We start from the raw sequence: 12,895 nt of genomic DNA on the forward strand, positions 1-12,895 counted from the left end.
GAAGTGAATCATACAGGCAGTAAGACAACTGAGCCTCTTTTCTGCCAGGCAGCCTACCTATAGTGAGCCTGTAGTGTAACAGCACTTAGGCCAAAGTGAGCACTTCAAGAAGGATGACTGTACTCTGCAGAAAGCCCTAGAGAGTTTGAGAGAAATGAAGCAGGAAAGTTACATTTGAAACTAGAGGTCACTGTTGACCCTTGAGAATTGGTAAGAGAGTTGTAACGAGCAAAGGTGCAGAAGCAGACAGAATTATGGTATGAGCAGAGGAAAGTGAGGAGATTGGTCTGGCAGGAGCATATTCTTAAAGTAGGAGGTAGTCTGCAAGGAGCCCAGGAATTTACCCTCTCTGGACAGCAGAAGACACACAAAAGCCAATAAGTACATGAAAAGATGTTCAACATCATCAGCCATCAGAGAAACATAAATCAAACCCTAACGTGATACCACTCCCCACCCACTGAAAGGGCTATTATAAAAAAGATAATAGCAAGTGTTGGTGAGAATGTGGAGAAATTGGAACACTGCTGGTGGGAATGTAAAATGGTACAGCCCCTTTGGAAAACAGGCTAGCAGTCCCTCAGAAGGTTAAATATGAAGTTACCATATGATCAAGCAATCCCTCTCCTAGGTATATACCTAGAAGTAAAAACACATGTCCACACAAGAACATTATACCCAAATGTTTATAACAGCATTATTATTCATAGTAGCAAAAAAATGGAAACAACCCAAATGTTTATCAAATAATAAATGAATAAACAAAATGTAGTATGTCTATATAATGGAATATTATTCAGTCAAAAAAGAAAGAAAAGAAATGAAATAGTAATCATGCTACAAAAAGGATGAAACTTGAAAACATATTCCTAAGTAAAAGAGGCCAGAACCCAAAGGCCACATATTCCATGATTTAATAATATAAAGTACCCAGAATAGGAAATCTGTAGAAATAAAAGATAGGTTGGTAGTTACCTAAGACTGAGGTCTTTGGGGGAAATGGAGAGTGACTGCTTAAGGGTATGGGGTTTCTTTTGGGAGGGTGATCAAGTATTCTAGAGTTGATTGTGGTAACGGTGGCACAACTCTGTGAATATGTAAAAACCACTGAATTGTATACTTTGTGTGAATTGTCGGATAGGTGAATTACATCTGAAGTTGTTAAAAATGATTGTTATAAGTAAAATTTGTGGGTTTTTTTCTAAAATAAAAGCTATAAGAGAAAAATACCCAGTATAGGTGTTTATGTTTGCATGAAAATGGAGAAATTGAAAATATAGGGAGTAGGCTGATAATATTAATTACCTCAATAAAGTGGGAGTGGGTTTAGTGGTGGAAGAGATTTAAAAATATATTTATACAAATTTGATTGTTTTATTTCCTAGTGTGAGTATACATCATTTTTACAGTAAAATCTAAAAAATAAAGTTAATAAACTTGAAAGCATGCCCCAGAAACTCTGCAGCTAAATAAAAACAGTAACAAATAAACAAACAATGAAGAGGTATCTGGAATTTCTTCTTGGAGAATTGGCTTACTTGTGCGCAAGCCAGGAAGAGTACAATGACAAGAATCAAAGCAGGACTACGGTGTTGGAAGAGAAGGAAAAACTCAAACATGGAGACACAAGAGAGGATAAAGATGACAAATCCAAGAACTGAATACAAATCCTGTAAAAAGCTCTTTCAATCAGGAATTGGCTGGGGTCAACGTGAGGGGGAAATTACAGACCAGAGCCCAAGAGAACCAGACACTGCGGAAAAGGGGCGGAATCAAATGAGGTGTCTGATGATTTCTTTTTTAATTCCTCCATTGCCCCAGCAAGATCACTGCCTAATTTATACCTATCACATATTAAGAAATTAGCACCATTTAGAGACTTTGAGATAATAGGAGCAAAATTTTTCAGTTCTTCTTGTATCAGTGCAGGCTTTTTCAGAAAAAAACAGAACCACTCTGGTATTCCAGGAATAAAAAATTTAACATAGGAATAACAGTTTATACCACTGTTGAAAATCTGGGGAGCAAACATTAGTGAAGTCATGTGGGAGGCAAGATGATGGTCTCTCAAAGAAGCCCAAGTCCTAATCCCTGGAACAGGTGAAAATGTCACCTGATATGGCAAAAAGGACTTTTTGGCTCTTGAGATGGGAATATTATTATGGATTATCCAGGAAGGTCCAATGTAAACATAGGGTTCTTTATAAGTGAAAAAGGAAGGCAGGAGGGTCAGAGTTAGAGAATGAGATTTGTCGACAGAGTCAGAGGTCACAGTGACTGGACTGCTGACTTGGAAGACAGAGGAAGGGGCCACGAGCCAAGTCTCTCTAGAGACTGGAGAAGACAAGGAAACAGATTCCCCTCTAGAGATTGCAGAAGGAACACAGCCTTGCTGACATCTTAATTTCAGTCTAGTGAAACCTATTTCAAAGTATGACATTCAGAACTGTAAGATAATAAATTTATGCTGTTTTAAGCCACTAATTTTGTGGTAATTTGCTGTGGCAGACATAGGAAAATGATACCAGTCACCACCAAAATTCTGAGAGGCTGAAATTGGAAGTTCAGGGAAGCAAAATGCTGGAGACCTCAGCCCGTAACACTCATGGGTGGTTCTCAAAAGCTTTCTGGGAGACTTCTGCAATTCTCTAGAACCTGTGAGGAAACCCACATCCCATGTCTCATTCTGCATAGGCAAAGCAGGTGGGCCTCAAGCCTAGCACAGCAGCTGCTGAGAATTTCACATCTGCCTGCTCATCTGTGATCCTGATAATAGGATCTCTTCTAGACTCCATATCTCATGCAAGTCTCTCCTACTGGAAAACTTGAACTGGAACTATACAGGGGAGGGGATTCTGGGAGATATATTTCCTGGGTTCTCTTCTGCAGAGGGCCTGCTAGAAGAGGGGCTGAAAAGTTGTGTTGTGTCCTTCAAACCCTAGGGGCTCATCTGAGGGGCAAACAAATCTTTTCTCTTATAGGTCTTGAGGTCAGAAGTTCCAAGTTAGTTTCAGTGGACTAAAGTCAAAGTGTCAGCTGGGTGTTTCCTTCTGGAGGCTCTAGGGAAGAACCCATTCCCTTACCTTCTACAATTAAAATGCTTTAAAGATGTATCCTACATAATGATAGCTTTTGCTTTGTTGGTATTCAGACTGTACTCAATTTGGGGCTATGTTTTCTAGAAATTATTGGGTGGGCCACTGAAGATTTTAAGTAGGGCGAAGACCAAACTGCATTCTGTTTCAAAAGAATCAATACAAGCAAATTCTGTTATTAAATCTTTGGGGGAGAGCAAGACTGGAAGCAAATAAATGTGTTAGAAGAATCTGGCAGAAATATCAGTGACAGATAATGACGATTTCAGCAAGGACAGTGGCCACACTCTGCCTTTGGCATCCCAGACAAAGGTAGAGGCCGGAGATGAAGCAGCCACAAAGGGTGGGAGGGAAGGCTGGAACCAGAGACCCGGGCAGCGCAAAGTAGAAGCCCGCGCTGTCAGAGGACTCTAGGTGAAAGGGACATGGATCTCCTTGGTTGGGGCACTGCTGTGCAAACCGAGTTTGAGCGCTAAGTATTCATGGACTTTGGAATGAGCGAGGGCAGATGAGGGGAGCTGGGCGAGGCATGGACGCAGACTAAGCAGAGAACAAGAGCGGCAACTCAGTCTGGGCGGAGCGGCCACAAGGTGGCGCCAAAGGAACGGACTCGGCGGAGGGAAGCTAACATCTGTGACCCACACAGCAGCAGAGGAACTTCAGGGAAGACACTTTTCGCTTTCCCGACTGTGTTAGGTTTCTTGTGAACTATTTGCTAGTACTGAAACCCATCATCTTTTCTTATTCCTCCTGGCTCTTTCTCCAATTTGACCGTTTCCTTCATACTGAGGAAAAATCCTCTTATTGAGATGTTACAAATCTCCAATAACGGCCGATAAGAACAGGGAAGTCTGCCCCTTGAGTGTCCCCTGACTTCTCACTAACTCACAGCGCCTCACTCTTTCCAGACACAACGAGAAGCTCAAAGGACCAAATCGAATTGCTTCTTCCCTACACCTCTGGGAAGCAAAAGGCACATCAAGCTTGGGGAAGTCATCTGAGTTGGGAGAACCGAGAAACCTGCAAGACAGAAGGGTCCCAAATCCGTGTGTGTGGCGGGGATGGGTGGGCTCTGTGAAGCAAAGAGCCTGATAACAGGGAGAGACCAGCGAAGCTTCCAGGTGGGAGTTAGCGCCGGACCTCCCAGCGCCGCGGATAAGGTCCTCAGGGTAACTGCACCCTAGACTGAAGGAAGATCAACCCTGCGGTTTAGGTGACCTTGGAGAGCTTGCAAGTTTAAGAGGCTTGGTTGTACAACACCCACCTTCTCTAAATATAAATTCAGATGTTAACAGCAATTCATGTTCAACCTCAATTTAAAATTCATTTATTATCCATGTATGGAAAACGACACGCTCAGAACAGTTTCATTTATGAGCAGCATATAGACTCCTTCCTGGGTATCCGCGGAGGACTGGATCCAGGGCACCCCTGCATACCTAAATCCGTGGATGCTCAGATGCCTTATATAAATGGCATAGTATTTGCATACAACTTTTGTACAACCTTCCATATACTTTAAATCATCTGTAGGTTACTTATAGCAGCTAATACAATGTGTAAATGCTATGTAAATAGCTGTAAATACAGTGTAAGTGTTACGGAAATAATTGCCAGTGGGCAGCAAATTCAAGATTTGCTTTTTGGAATTCTGAAAAAAAATTTTTTTTTTAATTGGGAAAAACAAACACTGGGACTGGAATGAAGCCAGACAAGCCTGGGCACCTCCTGTTGGGGATGGTCAACTTTGAGGGTCCCAGCACAATTGCTGAGGACCGCGGCAACCACGGAAGAGCGGCCAGACGTCGGAGGCGGGTAGACGGAAAAGTGCGGAGGTGCGGTGGTGCGGAAGGGCGCGTCGGATTCCGATTGCCGCTCGGGTAGAGTGTAGGGTCTCGGGTTGGAGGGATATGCGCGGTCAAAGCTCCTGTGGCGATATGGGAACGGCACCTTTGGGGGATTCGCCTGCCACTACTCGACCCTGGCGGGTTTGGTGGGTAGCCTCGGAGAAGGGCAGTTCTTCCAAAGAAGAAAGAGGAAGGGAGCAGGAAGAGAGAGAGGAGGGAGAAGTGGAGGAGGAGGGGTGGCTTCTTTCCGGCGGTCTATTTTAGCAGCCTGATTGCTTTTCTCCGCTACTGCATCCCTCTCTAGTGTTTACTATGAACTGAGGCTCCCTCTGCCTTCTTTCGTAGGTCAGTAAGTTCCATTTGCTCTCCATATTGCTAATATTTGCTGAAAATTTCCATCACTGGGACTCATCCATTTTCATTACAGCTATGGATTCAGTTCAGTTGTATCCCCTTACAACGTTTTAATATTATCTTAGGAGAGAAGGAAGATGAGTTTTTGCTCCTGGAAGGCTGGCTGTCTTGAATCCAGAGCCTCCTCTCATTGTCTTTAACAGGAATGTATTTAGGGGATGATCTTTGCACAGCAAAAAGAGAACTAGCCTTCCCAAGTCAGATGAATTGGGTGAAGAGTCTCATCTGGCCCTCTGTCAAGTCCAGGGATCTTGGAGCTTCTGTAAATGATCAACGCCTTTAATCTGCATATGTATAAAATAGATATAACTGTGTTACTGTCCACACTGGTGTTTTAGGAAGGTATGGTGTGATACAAGTGAGAGCTTTATAAATAATAACCTTTTCTTCATCTCACTACTCATTGCTAACAGTTTCTGTTTCCTAGGACTCTCAAAACTGAATTCATGGCTTTGATAGTCACTTATGGAACAAACAGCACATACCAGGTGATGTTCAAGTGTTGAGAAAAAATATGCATAAGGCATTAAACACAATTACAAAATGGAGAGAAAAGAAAGTCCTCACTCTCGCGGGGCTCACACTTTTAAAGAGGAAACAAATAATAAACAAATCTGACCTTGTAGTGTGCGGAGGGTGATCACACAGATGTGTGTGGGTGTTGTAGGTGTTCCGGAGGAAGACTGCCTGGAGCGTCAGGCTCTGAGGAAGGATCTGTGCAGATAGGGGTTCTTGATCTCAGCATGGCAGATATTCTGGGCCCGATGATACTTTGTTGTGGAGACTGCCCTGTGAATTGTAGGATGGTTAGTATCCTACTTGGCCTCTACCCACGGGATACCAGTGACACCACCACCTCCTCAATTGTGACAACCCCAAAATATGACCAGACGTTGCCATGTCCCTGTGGTGGTGGAGGGGCATTGGAGAACCACCAGCGTAAAGAGTAGCCAGGACATCACTGTGAGTCGCACTGGTGGCATGGAAGGCATCTTTATTTGGCAGAATGACAAAAAAGTTTTTAATTTAGTTTTTTGTTTACATTAATGGGTCATTGGTCCCTTATTTATTTTAATGTGTAAATAGAAAAATACTAGTTTTTAATTCAGAGTAGAGATAGGATTTCTTTTCTTTAAATATATGTATTTGGGCAAAAGTGGTACTTCAGGAAACGATGAATAAAAGAAACTAGGAAGAATTGCATCATGTACAATTCCTGGCAATTGTGTAACTATCATGCCATTCCACTCTGTCTGCACTTGGGCCATGCGTGAGGCCTGGAGGAGGGTGGGATTTGGTGCAGGGTGCAGGCAGTGCCACTTAGGCCACACCCTCTCCTCAGTGGCAGGGTGCCTCCTTTGCTCCTAAACACCCAGTGCTCCAAAGAGGGGATTCTCACCCCTTCTCCACAGGCCGTGGTCTCTCCTTGGGCTTCAGGCAGAGGACCTCAAGGCTGAGGAATTATTAGAAGCTTTTCTTAGGGTGTGCTGCCCCTGAGCTCCAGAGCAAAATCACATTCGATGCCCAATAATGTAGGAGGTGAGAGTGAAGGAAAGGGGTGAATGAGCTGCTTTTCCCAGAGAGAGGGCGCCACCAGCTGGAGCCGGGCTGCTTGCTGCAGCCTCCACTCAGAACCCTGCCGCAGGAGTTTAACCTTCCTGGAACATGGTTTGCTTACTCACTGCACACCTTCTCAGTCCTTCAACACCCCTGTCTTTGCCAAGGGTTCCCCTGAAGTACTGCAAGGGTAATTTGAGTGACAGAGGTTAACTCTTTCATTTTAGGAGATAAACAAAGGGTAGACATATCAGTGTGAGGGAGTCCATGAGTTTAAGCAGAGGTGGGTCACAGCTTGGGATATAATACCCGTAAACCACATTCTCATAGTCCTTGATTTTTCATAAAGGAGCATTCCCATCCATTTGTGCCCTCTTAAAAGATTACTTCTATACACATTTTTACAAATAAAACCACTAAGGCCCTATAATATAAAAAAGATAATTTAAAACAAAAGTCAAATGCCATTTATCAGATGGGCAAACACCAAAGGTTTGATGATGCCTCACTGTGTCAGTGAGAGTGCGATAATCAGGCATGTTAGCGTGAGGTTGGTGGGGGAGTAAATCAGTATAACTTCCACGAAAGGCAATAGGGCATTTTCCATCAAACATTAAATGTAGAAGTATTTGATCAAGCAATTCAGCCTGTAGGAATGTATCATGCAGATATGGCCTCTAGTGTAAAATATGAACAAAAATATTAATGCATTACTTTTTCACTTCATTTTAAATTTTTATTGTGAAAAAGCACACAAAGATTGACAATGCAAAAAGTAGAGTTTAATGGAGTGCACATACAATGTAACTACTACTTTGAGAAATTAAACATTGCCGGCAGCCCAGATGCCTCTATCCTGGCAATCACCCTCCAGTCGTGGGTTAATCCATGCTTAACCACTACCCTGACTTTAAGGTAATATTTTCTTGCTTTATTTTCAGTTTTCTACATAACTAGAGATCCCTAAACAATAAACAGTACATGTATATTCATTTTCATTATTTTTGAACAGTATGTAAATAGAATCACACAGCATATATTCTTTTGTGCCTGGCCTTTTTGTTGAATGGTATGTTTTGAAGACCCATTTTTGCTGGATGTGTAGCTGTAGCTCAGCTGTACACATTATTTATAAGAAAAAGAAACTAAATCAACAGGGAGCAAGTTAAACAAATTATGGAATGTTCACAAGGTAGAATATTATGCAGCTGTGAAAAATAATAAAGCTGATCCTTATGCACTGAAATGGTAAGAGCATCAAGTTCTACTGCTAAAAAAAGCAATATATAAACTGTATATAGTGTCCTACCATTTGAGTGAAAAGAAAATTTAAATCAACATAAACTGATTTGTTTATGCATGTTTATTTTAAAATCCAGAATGTGTTTACAGTATTTGTCTCCGGGAGAGGAAATGAGTGGCTGCAGGATGAGGGTGGGAGGAAAATTAACCCCTCATTGTAGCTATTTGTATAGTTCTTGAATTTTCTAACTGTGTGCACCTACTAACTATTCAAAATGAGGCCAGACACCCTAAATAACTTACCCAAAGTCATATAGCTAGCCAATGTTATAGCTTGGATTCAGCCCCAATTATTGGGAATTTTGGCCAGATCTCTTTGTAATTTCAAAAACAGGATGGATTGAACCAATGAATGGCCTTATCCTCTCTAACCTGGGAAAATCTCAGGGGACACTCTGGCTGGGTCTGAATGTTGGTCTGTTTCTTTATCCCATCACTCCTTTTCAGCTGTGTTCTGGTGGGATTCCACTGAGCTGAGGCAGGGGTTATCATGTGACTGCCCCAAGAAGGACACAATTTTCAGGGAAGGTAAAAAGGGAGAAACCCAGATACCCACCCTGACTCTAAGAGTCCAGGGGGAATATTTTCCTGTTGCAAAGTAGGGTGAGACAGGGCATGGTTGGAGGCACCAGGTCTGAAAGGGAGGTAAGGGAGTCCTGATAAAGTAGTGGCAGATCAGACTGAGCAGGACCAGAGAGAACAAGCCCCCAAAGGGAGTCAGGTTGGAGACAGAGGATAAGGTCTAAGCAAGACAGTTTGGTTTCCAAGGAAGTAGCTGACATATCATCAAAATAAAACTGCATCAAAGAACACTATTGAAAAAGTGAAAAGGCAATCCACAGAATGGGAGATAATATTTGTAAATCATATATCTGATAAGGACCTAATATCCAGAATATATAAAGAATTCTTACAACTCAAAACATAAAGGCAAACAACTCACTTTAAAAAAAAACGGGCAAAAGTCTTCAATAGACATTTCCCCAAAGATACACAAATGGCCAACAAGTACAGGAAAAGATGCTCAACATCTTCAGTTGTTAGGGAAATGCAAATCAGAATCACAGTGAGATAGAAACTTCACACCCACTAGGAGGCTGTACCAAGCAAACACAAAATAACAAGCGCAAGGATGGAGAGAAACTAGAACGCTTTCTCACTCCTGGTGGGAATGTAAACTGGTGCAGCAGCTGTGGAAAGAGAGTTTGGTGGTTCCTCAAAAACAGAACTACCATATGATCCAGCAATTCCTCTCCTAAGTATATACCCCAAAGAATTGAAAACAGGTGTTCAAACAGAAACTTGTAAATAAATCCGGTCACAGCCTAGATTCTGGGGACAGAATTCTCTGCAGGACTCCTGTCTGCTGTCCTAAAGCTCCTTCTCTAACCCTCCTACCTACTTACTCAGTTTCAGTAAAAAGTCCCAGCCTTTACCCCTTGTGAGGAGAAACTATTCTGTGAGATGCCAGGGTGCACGCCCTGAAAGAACTGGCTAGTCCTAGGCCCCAGTGAAGAAGTTTCTAGAACTATCTCACTCCAGACTAGGGCAGGATCAGGAAGCAATATGGGAAAGGGAAGTGCTCAGACTAGTCAATTGCTCTCCTGAGGCCTGTCCTGCAGCAAAGACCCTATGCCTCTGACCTGTAACTTCTGGGTGGGAGTGTATTAACTGTATTTTCTAGTTTCTGAAGTTTTGAGCTTGAGTTTTGCTGCTTAGGGAGGAACTGCCCCCCTCCAGGGTTAGCTACTCCTAGAGACAGCAATCAACTCTCCCAGGAGCTCACCTTCTCATATGCAAACTAACCAATCTGGAGTCCACCCACCTGCTTTATCCCCTCTTAAGCTTGTGAGACATTAACCCTAGGCCCTAAGTGCCCCAGGCCAGGCATCAGACATCTAGGGGCTATACTTTGGAGCTTGCTAAAATTACTCCAACTAGCAATCCCAGACCTGGTCGGCCCACTGTTGCCCTACCTTACCAGGTTTTTCTGAAAAAAACCACAACAAAGGCTTTCCTGTTGTTCCCCTTGCTCTGTTTGCATGGACTTTGACCTCAATGTTCTGTCCTGTGGTCCTGCACAGTGTGTGGTGCCCCACCCCCCAATCTTGGGAACCATGAGTAAAACCATCTTTTCCATGGTAATCATCTTCTGGTCTGTGGGCCTCACCATGCATACTTGAATAATAGCAAAATATTGGGTATTTTTTAAAACAGGGAGAGCACCCAGTTCTAGTGGCCTGAACTCTGCTCCTCTGTCCTCATCTGTGCCAGCCACAGTTAACCCAGTGCTTAAGCTTGTGAGGCACCTGTGCACACCTGTTCACCAAATTTTCTCACTTGCTCACATACCTACTAAGCTAATATTTAATTTCATATAAAATTTGTAAAAACCAAGGACAAAATTTATAGGAGGGTGACCTGTGTTATGGAAATCTGATTTCTAGGCACCCTGGGTGCCCTTTCAGGTACATCCCCAGACTTACTGCGCAGAGACCTCAAGGGGATAGCAGGGGAAATCTGGCTTCAAAGAGCTTCCTGTGGCCAGTAAATACTGAAGCTACAGCAAATATGTGGCATAGATAAAGCAAGAATTATTGTTCCCTTTGTTGAGAACCTAAGTAATTTTTTTGAATTCCCTTCTGAATTCAGAAGAACAATTTCTCAATCATTCTCTCTTTCCTCCCTGACAATAATAATGACACTATTTTTTACTAGTTTTAAAAAGTGCTAAACAAACCTAATGTTCAGGAGTAATTAAGTCTTGGTTTCTGTGGCTTTTGGAAGACCATGTTTTCTTGATTCAGTTGGGATGACCTAAGTTTCTTCTTTCTCCTCTATTTAATTTTATCTGAAGGGTCCTAAAAGAGCAGAGATTTATGAAATCATTTAGAAACATTAAAGAAAGCTGACTATTTCACACTAGGGCTTTGATTTCCTCTGTTATAGGAAATCCATTTTTGCACATAATGACAACTATCGTGTCATAATAAGTAAACACAAAAAGGACAGTCTTGGGAGGAGGAAGGGTGGGGTTCCTCGGAACCCCACTGCTATTCCACTGTGGACATATTTGGTCATGTGTAATCATAATCACACTCAAAATAACTTGGCCAAGAATCAGATTTAGTGTGCAACAACCAACCAGCTCAGAAATGACACTCAAGCAGGGAGCCAATGAAGGTGAGCTGAGGACAAAAAGGGTCCAGGTCTGCATGGGGTGCACCTTCAGGTTACATGTTTGTGTTGGTTGCTAGAGTTGACCCTTGGGCACTATCTCCAGAAGTAAATGTCAAAGAATAACTCAGAAACATTTAGTTCTTTGCACACTATTAGTATTTTCCATGCAAATAGTGTACAGACATGTGAAAGAATCAGTGGAGACAAAGAGTCAGGGACAAAGGCAAAATGAGGGTGTGGTAGATTGCTACAGTGGTGGTCCCCAGGGAGCCAATAAAACTCCCAGTATTCATGCCCCAGTGTAACCCCTCCCACGTTGAACCTGGGCTTAGCCAAGTGCCTGATTCTGGTCAAGGGGACATTAGCAAGCATGATGAGAAGAGAGGCTTGATGAGCACTTGTACCTTGCAGCCTGTCTTCTTAGAATACTCTGTGGAAGACAGAAGCCATGTAAGAAGTCCAACCACCCAGAGACAGCCTTGCTGTCAGGACATCAAGGCCAGCTACACAGAAAGGCCACCTGGAGAAGCAATGAGGTGTCATACATGCAAATGAAGCTTCTTGAGTCTTTCAGACCAGGTACCAGCCACCAGCTAAATGCAGCTGAGTGACTCCAGCTGATGCCACCTGAAGGGAAGTACCTCTGAGCCAAGTCTTCAGTCAGCTTAGCCCACAGAATCAGGGGAAACAACACATCACTGTTGTTTTAAGCTACTACGTTATGCAGTGATTTTTATGCAGCAGTAAGTGCAACACAGGATATATAAGAGAAAAGGAACAGTGAATTTTGTTTGTATACTTTTGGGATAAACTGATTAGCTGACACCTAGCAAAGCGGTCAGTCTGAAATTCCATCCTCAAGTAAGTTCTCCAGGAATAACAAGTGAAACAATTTTTGTTGTTTACTGATTCTCAAGAAAACCTTGAAGGTTTACCTATGGAGCATATTTGTGTAATAGCTGCCAGTGTCCTTTTGTGAGCACCTTTGGCGTTGCTTCAAGTTTGTACAGTTTTCCTTATTAGAATTTTATAGAAGAAAATCCAGGGACTGGGAAAAAAATCCAACTCAGAGTGGGCCTGAAGAATCTGAACCCTCTTCCGGCCCCCCACAAATTCTTTTCCTCATTTGAAAACAGGATCAGTGGTAGCAGCAGTCTGTCTGTCCAGCCCTTTGGTCAACAGTCAGGGCTACCGAAAAATGGACTGTCTCAAGAAGGCACAAGTCCTTGCAGACAACCCAGGAGCCTGAGTTCCAAATGTGGCAGTGCACTGAGGAGGCCAGGGTGGAGGGGCACTGGAGTCACGGCCCTGGAAATGGGAGCTGCTTTGTGAGGCCAAGTGGTCTGTGGAAATTGGGATCTCTCTGAATGATGGGAAGATGATAAAGACAAAGGACAAAAAACACAAACAAGAGGTTAGCTGGTGACAGAGAAATACAGACAGAAACAGAGGAAAATGGAGTTAAGAGCTGAAATACTCACAGAACAGAATCACACAAAG

General features: G+C 42.9%; 1 long non-coding RNA gene across 1 annotated transcript; it reads right to left on the reverse strand.

Moving 5' to 3' along the window:
* Positions 1-4,393: 4,393 nt before the first annotated feature.
* Positions 4,394-11,040, reverse strand: LOC140687750 (uncharacterized). The gene is made up of 3 exons (XR_012062273.1): positions 10,956-11,040; positions 5,976-6,145; positions 4,394-5,640 (listed from the first exon to the last, which is right to left on the reverse strand). It is a non-coding gene; the product is annotated as an uncharacterized lncRNA (long non-coding RNA).
* Positions 11,041-12,895: the final 1,855 nt, after the last annotated feature.

This window comes from Vicugna pacos, chromosome 20, assembly GCF_048564905.1.
Source record: "Vicugna pacos chromosome 20, VicPac4, whole genome shotgun sequence".
NCBI classification, from domain to species: Eukaryota; Metazoa; Chordata; class Mammalia; order Artiodactyla; family Camelidae; genus Vicugna; species Vicugna pacos.